This window comes from Castanea sativa, chromosome 12 (assembly GCF_040712315.1).
Source record: "Castanea sativa cultivar Marrone di Chiusa Pesio chromosome 12, ASM4071231v1".
In the NCBI taxonomy this organism is placed as follows: Eukaryota; Viridiplantae; Streptophyta; class Magnoliopsida; order Fagales; family Fagaceae; genus Castanea; species Castanea sativa.
Window position 1 is genome coordinate 9,742,092 of NC_134024.1, and position 8,779 is coordinate 9,750,870.

General features: G+C 34.2%; 1 pseudogene; it reads left to right on the forward strand.

Moving 5' to 3' along the window:
* Positions 1 to 1,713: 1,713 nt before the first annotated feature.
* Positions 1,714 to 3,103, forward strand: LOC142618966 (anthocyanidin 3-O-glucosyltransferase 5-like; annotated as a pseudogene).
* Positions 3,104 to 8,779: the final 5,676 nt, after the last annotated feature.

Consider the following 8,779-nt stretch of genomic DNA (forward strand, 5'->3'; position numbering starts at 1 on the left):
TGTCATCATCTAATTTAATTAATTTAATGACATTAATTTAGATTTTGCCATGAAATTTTGATGTAGCATTTTATAATTGGCTTAAAATTTTGCCTCTTACACATGTAGATGGAAAATAATTTCCCTATGGTGTGTAACTGAATATTTATAACAATGCTTAGTAAATGTTTTTCGTTATGGGATCTAATAGGAAATAAAGTTCACATAAAAGAAAAGGAAATAAAGAAAAAAAAAATTGGAGTATTTAAAGGGACTTATAGTGGATATTTATTAAACTGGTAGAATTTATATATAATGCTCCTTAAGATTTTTTTAATTTATTTATTGGTGACACATGGCAAAAAAATTGATATGTTACTATTAATTTTGTAGTTGTTTATCATGTGACGTTAGTTTTCCATATTATACCAAACATGTTCATGTCAATTTTTTTGCCATGTGTCATCAATAAATATACAATGAAATATTCTTTAATTTTAAAGAGAATTCGCCACATCATCCACAAACTAAACAAAATGTAGAAATTAAGATTCATTAATACATGTCATTGTATATGTAAGTGCACAATTGCACTTGGACCCAAAGACAACTACGGGCTCAGGCCCAATGAGCCTTAAACAATGAAATTTGTAGAGTGTGAGCTTGAAACCTAGGTTAGAAGTACTGAGAACTTGATAACAGGTTAAAAGTTACAAACACTTGTAAATAATAAACGATAATTGCAAATAGACCTCCTTGGACGTAAGCCGAGGACCCTCTCTGTATTATTTCTCTTTCTTTCTCAAAGATTACAATTCTTAATTTCCTTCTTTGTTTCTTGGCCCCCCTCTTTTCTTTGGCGTTCATCCCCCTTAAATACTTCTTTTCCTAATACTTTATCCGCGTGTTGCTCAAATCTCCTCCCCCTAGATATTTCTTTTCTTAGTGCCTTTGAATAGTGACCAGAAGTTTCAGTTCTACTGTTTAGGAGTCACTTCCTCATTAATGCGGTCAGGGAGGTAGGTGCAGAGTCTTTAATGTGGAGGTGGCAGCCTTTGCTTTTGGTATTTTTCTAATACCGGTGTACCTCGAAAGCTCAGGGTTTCCCTTTTTTAACCAACAGTCCTTCCAGAATTCTGTCTTGCCTTTTGTAGTGAATCTCCAAGTTCTCTTGGATCTATCCGAGGAGAAACTCACCCTCGGCTGTATCCTCGGACCCTCGGCGTATGGGCCGATTCGTAGTACTAACAAATTCTTAGATCAAGAGCAGATCGGCCCTCCTTGCTACAGCCCAAAATGCCCAAATGCCCACTTGAGTTCCTTTACACCCTACAGTATATTTAAAATAAAAAGACGTATTCAAACCTTAAATTATAAGCCCAAGTCGAATCTCATTTCACTAAACTATAGTCAACTAAGTTTCCATGCCGACTCTCATCAAAAATATAAAAATAAAAATAAAAATTTCCCACAATATAGTCTTCCCAAGGCTAAAAGCTTAAAACGTCATTTTTGTAAATTTTGGTACGCACAATATATGGAACTTACCTGCCACCAGTCGGCAACCACAGTTTGCGTCACACACCCACCACTTATTCTAGTGGTACCTAACCCGATATGGCAATATTCTTTCTACGTAATTGCTTGGCTATTAATAGCCCCTTCATTGCTACGTGATTGTCATCCCTTTTGTGTCTATTCCCACTTCTTGGTTTACTTCATTAATTTTCATCCATGGAAACATCAAAAGCTCATGTAGCATTACTTCCCCTCCCTGGCATGGGCCATTTGATCCCATTCCTTGGTCTCGGCAAACTCTTTGTCACTCACCACAACTTCAAAGTCACAATCTTCCTTGTCAGCATTCATCACTCATCACAAACATTGTTCAAAACTATCATCTCAGAGATGAGCAATGAGCTCTGTAACATTGTACAATTCGCCCCAGTTGACATCACTAGTGTCGTTGATCCCAACGCTACAGTTGGTTTAAGGCTCTCTGTAACGATGAGCGAAATCGTGCCCGCCTTTCGGTCATCAATAGCTACAATGAAGCCATGTCCAACAGTTCTAATCACTGACATTTTTGGAACCGATGCTTTCTCAGTCGCTGAAGAGTTTGACATGTTAAAGTACGTTTTCTCTCCTTCAAATGCACGGATCCTTGCATTGACTATCTACACTCCGGTACTAGATAAGGAAGTGAAGGATGAGTATGTTTACCAAAAAGAGCCACTGAAGATTCCAGGTTGTGCTTCTGTTCGTGTTGAGGATTTGTTTGATCCTTTACTGGATAGAACTAATCAACAATACGATGAGTACCTGCATGCAGGGATTCGGTTGAGAACGAGTGATGGGGTTTTGATGAACTGTTGGGAGGAACTTCAGCCTAAAACAGTTGCGGCTTTGAGAGATGATAAGCTACTTGGTTGTGTATTAAAGAGTACCAGTGTACCCAGTTTGTCCAATAGTAACACAATCAGGTAACTCGTCCAAGAGTGGCTTGCTGTATGATTGGCTAAACAAGCAACCAAATGATTCTGTGGTATATGTGTCATTTGGGAGTGGTACAACACTGTCACACGAGCAAATGACTGAGCTGATTTTGGGTTGGAGTTGAGCAAGCAAAGGTTTGTTTGGGTACTTACCAAACGGGCTCATGTCAAGGATCCAACATGTTGGGTTTGTGATCTCAGACTGGGTTTCACATTTGGACATCTTGAGCCACCCTTCTATTGGAGCGTTTATATCTCATTGTGGATGGAATTCAACACTGGAGAGTATTTTGATGGGTGTCCCTATAATTGCATTTCCACTCTTTGCAGAGCAAAAGGTGAATGCTACTATGCTTACAGAGGAATTTGGCATGGCAGTCCGGTTGGAGGTTTTTCCGTCAAAGAAAGTGGTGGGAAGGGAGGAGATACAAAAGAAGGTGAGGAAGATCATGGTAGACAATGAAGGGCATGGAATAAGGGACAGGGTTAATGAACTGAAATATAGTGCTGAGGAAGCTTTGTGCAAAGGTAGCTCCTCCTACAAAGCACTATTTGAATTGGCAAAGAGGTTTGAGGCCCGCATGCAACTCCAGAATAAGAAAGCTCCATTACCCATAACCCATGAGTGATCATTAACATTTTTAGTACCATGTATGTATGTATGTATGTAGGCTCGCTAGCCCTATGCAAATATTTTTTGTCATAACCAATCTTTGCCATGCATAAAGTACCAGAGCAATGTATTTGAGGATAAGATGCGGCATAGTGGTAAGACGACATTTCATAGTATTTGTAATATAAATATTTAGCGCTTAAATTCCTTTATCCCCATATATGGAATTATAAAATAAAATTCTAAAAACAAAAAATTGTCATGTACTATGTGCACTTAACGATATATGAGACCTATAAGCATTTGTTGGGATACAGGATTGACGCATAATCATTTTAAAACAAATGCATGATATTCAGCACAGAGCAGCACTATACACAATACAGACCATATTTCAATATCTTTTCACTTAATGGTATATATGTAAGAGTCTTCAACTAATACAAGTTTTCAAATTCTAAAGGTTAGAATGTAGATTACAAATATTTCAGCTCGAAAGTTATCGTATACTTTACTATTTGTTGAGACTGACTTACATCGTGTATGCATGGTATGCTTTACGTGACAATTCCGTTAATTTTAATGAAATTTAACAATATCTTAAGTGTCAACAAAACCCTAGAGAAAAAAAAAAAAAAAAAAAAAGGACTGTCCAACCTTAAAGGTTACAGCTTGTGAACAAATAAGCCCAAATGAGGTGGAACTTTTATTGTGATTAAGACGTGGAATTTATATTAGGATTAATTCTAATAGTCCTATGTTCAAGAGGAGAAAAAAAAAAAGCTCCAGTAAAATGATATCGAAAAGGGAAATCCCGATTTTGAATATTTTATAAGTATATATGGTATATTGTCCTAATATGATTACTTCACAATTAGGTGTAACCCAACCCTAAGAGCATTAGTATAAGGTATTGTAAATAGATACTACTTTAACACATCAAAAAAATTATTTTTCTATTTTGACACATCATTTTACAACAATTCACTTCACTTTATTTAAATATTCTTTATTTATTCTTCTTAATTAATTTTTTAAAGGGTGATAGGCCAAAAATGTATTGACCCCTTGTGATAAATTAATCAATTAATTAGCCAAGTGAATTAATTAGGTTCAATTACATGCAATAAGCGTGGCAGTACAAACAAATCATCAATTAACTAAATATGCAGCGAAAATTAAATGACATGGTGATTTATTTACGAATAGGGAAAACCTATACGGCAAAAACCCCACCAGGTGATTTTAAGGTTACCACTTTCGAGAATCTACTATTATCAAAACAAGCTGTTACAAGTAAATGAATCTTAGTATCTTATACCAACTTACAGTTGAACCCTTACCCCAATACCCAATTGGACTTGTTCAGTAGTAACAATCTCTCCTTGTATTGCACGGCTCCTAGTACATGACTAACCAATAGATGCACAGATCCCAGTACGCGATTTTATCACCAACTTGAGAAGAATGTTGGCTACAAAGTTCTTCTGTTCATCAACCAATGAAGATTACAAAGTTGCTTGGTCACAAAACCCTACCATGTACAAACACAGCAGCTTCTTCAAGAACTAGGACAAACTAGGTTTCCAGTCACACTTGAGAAATTATGCTCTTGTGCAATTGTACTCTTGGTTCTGCAACCTGATATGGCCCTTATATAATCCTTATATATGTTTAGGGTTGTGAGAAAAGAAAACTCAAATATATATTTACGGATTGGATGAAAATCAGAACTGAAAATCTATTTTTCATAAACCTCGGCAGATACCCTATCTATCGAGCAGTTGTTGAGTCTCGGGCTTAAACAACTCTTTTAAATCTCGATAAATGCTACCTATCAAACTTTAATAAACAGTACTTCTTTACTTATTTCTCGGTCAAACTGGCATGGTTTTAACACTTGAATTTGAAACCTTGTTTCTTGAAGCATTAAACACATCCTAAATCTACCCAATTATAAGTAAAGTGCGTTTTGTCAAAGGATTAGCCAATACATAAAATGTTGACATATGTTCCTAACATCCAATCACATATGTCCTAACAGAGGGATTTGGTCAATATTCAAGCTTGAATATTGACCAAATGAATCGGATTGTGATAGAACAAGTGGCTGTGAGAGAGGAAGAGTAAGTCTAAGGCCCTATTTGGTTTAACCGATCACTCTAATTCAGTTTCTATCACTTTATTCTTATAACTCAAAATTAAATACTCATATCGCATATCTTAGTTCTATTTTCACCTTAACTTAGTCTATAATATGTATGGATACATTTTTTTCTTCACAAAAACTAAACTCTAACTCCAACATGTGGAGCCCACAAGCCACAGAGTCAGATTTTTTTCAACTACTTTTTTTTTCCTTATCTGCGTGACTTTACTTGGAGAAGATAAAACCCACACCCAAACCCAGCTCCATCACCACCACGGCAAACCCAAAATTGACCACCATAAACACCACCAATAGACACACAAAATCCAACCATCAAACACACTCACAACTAAAAAGCCAAACCCACCAACACACAAATGCACAGAAAACCTAAAACCGAACCTAAACCCACAAACATAGCAAACCCAACTCAAATCTGAGCCTTCACTGGTGGAATTTGAAGCCAGAGTCGTTGGAGTTGTCGAAGTTCATTGTGAGGAGTGGTTGGGATTTAGATCAGGAGGAGTGAAATTATCGAAGACGTCGATGAATTCCTCTTTTTCTTCTTCGTCGTTGTCGGAGATTTCAAGTGGTAGAAGAAAAAAAAATGAAGAAGGAAGAGATCTAGAGAGGGAGCCATTGGGATGGAGTAGTTAAGGAGAATAGAAAGAAAGAAAACTAAAAAGAAAGAAAAGAGAGTCTGAGAGAAAGAGCCGTTGGGTGCAAGGCTGGCATGACATGACAACACAAAGCTGTGGGTCCCATAAGTTAAATAAAACTACCATATTGTCATGATAACTCATTTTTCATAACTCATAAACACCTAAATTGTGTTTTCATTTTTAGTAACTCATCACTCATTTTGGTGAGTTATGAGTGATGAAAACTGAATCTGAAAACAAATTCAAACAAGCACACCAGGTGTGGGATCCACCATATTTGAGTGATGGGTGATGAAAATTGAGTAATGGATGAGTGAAAACATGAAATCCAAACACCCCTTAAGGGTGAGAGGATGAGTGATTGTGAGAGAGAAAAGTAAAGATATTTTACTAGAGGAGAGAGAAAGTTGACTGAAAAATACACAAAAAAATAAATAGAATATATGACCGTACCGTGCCATAGATAGAATCATAGAAGTATACTGTAGCAAATGCCAAATATTTTTCGCAATTGACATATCTGACAAGGGTTTTGGTGTTTAATGTATCAAATGCAAAAAAGCTTAGTATTTGGCATAATTGATTTCAGTACTTTATAAGATTTGCAAAATATCAATTCATTAAAACACCTTATATTATTCATTATATATGTTAAGAAGAAAGAGAACATGTAATCCAACTCAGAGATATGTAAAATATCAATTCATTAAAACATTATTTAGTGGTTTAATATTGAGAAAGAGTTACTTTATACATTGATTTTCAAAATATTAGTCCCAAGAAACGATATTAACATTGTGAAAGAGTTTCTTATTGTGACACTACTTAATAATGTTCTGTTTGTTTTTCTGATTATATTCTCTAGAAAATGAGTTATTTTCCAAAAACTATTTTCTATAAAACTATCTCATTTTCCTAACTTCTCTTATTTAGTTTATTTTGAGATAGAGGTTTTTTCAAAAATATTAATGGAAAACAATCTCTAAAAATAAGCCATATTTTTTATATTTGACCAAAAAAAGTTTTCATTTAATTAATTTTTCTGATGCTACCAAACATTGGAAAAAACAGAAAATTATCTTTATACAAGATTTTCAATTAAAACAAACAGAGCGTTACTTTTTATTGGATTCTTATTCTGAAAGTTAATCAATTAAATTATATGTTATTATTCTTTTTAGGGTAAAATTAGGTATAATTTCTTAGACATTGTATCTTACAACTTGTTTGTATGGAGGGGAGGAATATGGTTCTTTGAATCTTGTTTTGATGTTTTTCAAGGGAGGAGAAAGGGAACCTCTCTTTAATAATTAGAAGGGAGGAGTGGAGGGGTTCCAGATATTGTTTAAAAGTTTAAGTTATCAATTGTACCTATATGATGTCAATTTATATCTATTTATTTAATATTAACAAATTAAGGCCATAATTGTTAATTTATATAACCAATTCTGCCCCCTCCCCTCCCACTTTTATGGGAATCAATATTTATTCCCATTTCCCCTACTTAATTTTAAAAACTTTTAGTGTCCATTTGGTTAGATAGATGGAAAAGCAAGAGGATAAAAAATGGGAGAAGGGATAGAAATGTGGGAGGATAAAAGAGATATAGTTTTCTCTCAAATGTGTTTGGTTGGGAAGATGGAAGAGTGAAGAGATGGGAAACTCATTTATTTGATTTAGAACAAAAATGAGAGGATAGAAAAAGTAGATTGTATAAATTTATTTCTATGTCCTTAACACCAAGAAAAAATACTATATAAAAAAAAAAACTAAAAATTAAGGTGGGGGGGGGGGGGGAGGGGGACAAAACGCAACATAAATAGATAAACCTAAACTAAAAGTTAAAAGGGAAAAAACCTAAAATGTAACATATATACTTGGCAAGAAAATAACATTCTTGGGAAAAGCTGAGAACTCATACAGGAGAGTATACAGTTCTGCCATGTGGCGCTTTGTATGAGTAGTATTTCATTTAGCCTTTCACATTGTTCCATCTTCTTATCAATGATCGTTTTAAGCCATAAATGCAAAAAATTAAGAGATTTGGTTCATCCCCTTTTCTTACTTCTTGAACTCTTCCACTTTTAATTTCAGTATATTCAAAAAATAAAAGGTTGCAATGTTAATTTTCCATGTTATAACAACAGTTATTTTATATATTCAAGTTTCAAAAAATATTGATGGGCCGAGAGAGAGAGAGAGAGAGAGAGAGAGAGAGAGAGAGAGAGAATCAGTGTCAGGAAGAGTATGCAATTGGTTTTGGTTTTAGGTGCATATGATCTAAACTTCTCAACAACACTGTCAAAGCTTGATATAGTGCTTCAGCAACATTTGGGGTTTCTAAAACGTATGTTTAGGAAAGAAATTGAGTCTTTATATGTGTTATTTGTGTTTATGATAGTTCTTTATTATTAGACCAAAACACCAGTTGGTTTTTTGGTGCAAGCGAGATCGAAACCCAAATCTCTTATTTGACAATAAGAGTTTTTACCAATTGAGCTAACTAGCTCCCTCCTTAATTTTTGTAAGTGATTGAGGTACTCAAATGTATGTAAAATTAAACTTAAGATATAAAATAGTATAATTTTATATATCTCTTTTCAATTATTGTTAGATTTTTAATCTCTTGACATGTATATTTAGTTTTGCAAATTAAAAATTATAAACTTTATCTCTTAGATGTTCAGCCTTCAAGAGTTCAAATGTTTTCTTTATAAAAAATAAATAAATACCCCTAAAAAAAAGAAATAATAAGAATTTTTATATTGAAAACGTCAAATGTAAGAACCAAATATATATATATATATACACACACACACACACTTAATTAAAAAAAATCAATAGGTTTGTAGTGGCATTTTTAACGGTTTTCTTTATATAT